This window comes from Mirounga angustirostris, unplaced genomic scaffold, assembly GCF_029215605.1.
Source record: "Mirounga angustirostris isolate CCGP_5_RB_7025 unplaced genomic scaffold, mMirAng1.0.hap1 SCAF_31, whole genome shotgun sequence".
Classification (NCBI taxonomy): domain Eukaryota; kingdom Metazoa; phylum Chordata; class Mammalia; order Carnivora; family Phocidae; genus Mirounga; species Mirounga angustirostris.
This window is the reverse complement of record NW_026991739.1, coordinates 365,150-365,861: the sequence shown is the minus strand read 5'-3', so window position 1 is coordinate 365,861 and position 712 is coordinate 365,150.

Sequence of the window (712 nt, the reverse complement as noted above, 5' to 3'; positions counted from 1 at the left end):
CACAGAGAAATGAACTGTGAGCACCTGTGGCAATCCGGATGACTCTCCCGTTATGTTGAGTGGAAAAAAGCAAATCACAAAAATGTTACATACTATATGATCCCCTCTGTATACCATTCTTGAAATGTCAAAATTATACACATGGAGAACAGATTCGTGATTGCCAGGGATTAAAGAGGTGGGGGAGGTGGAAGGAAGTTTGTGTGGTTGTAAAAGGGTAATAGGAAGGATCCTTGTGGTGATGGAAGTGTCTGGAAGTCTCTATCTGTAGAAAATTGATGTAATCTCTCTGTATTATTTCTTACAGATACATATGAATCTATAGTTATCTCAAAATAAAAAAGATTACTTTTAAAAAATCAAAACGTGCAGGCCAAATCAGGGAAACAAGTATGTCAGTTTGGCAGTTACGGCATGAGCCTTAGATCCGTGACATCATAATGGTAGTGATCTCAGGTTACTATGGAATCCTCAGGCTTCAAGCATTTTACAGTACTCTGCCTAGTGCTGTAGACTCACTTGATTTTCAGTCCTGAGAACTGAAGACAAAAGGATGTTCACATCATTCAGAAAGTATGCAGAACTTATAGGTGGTCATTCAAGGCTTCACTGCAGAAGGTAGTCTTTTGATATACTATTTTTGAGCCTCAAAACAGACTGACAATAACAGGAAGTGTTGTTCTCTTTTGTTTCTTCTAATACGTGTACACTA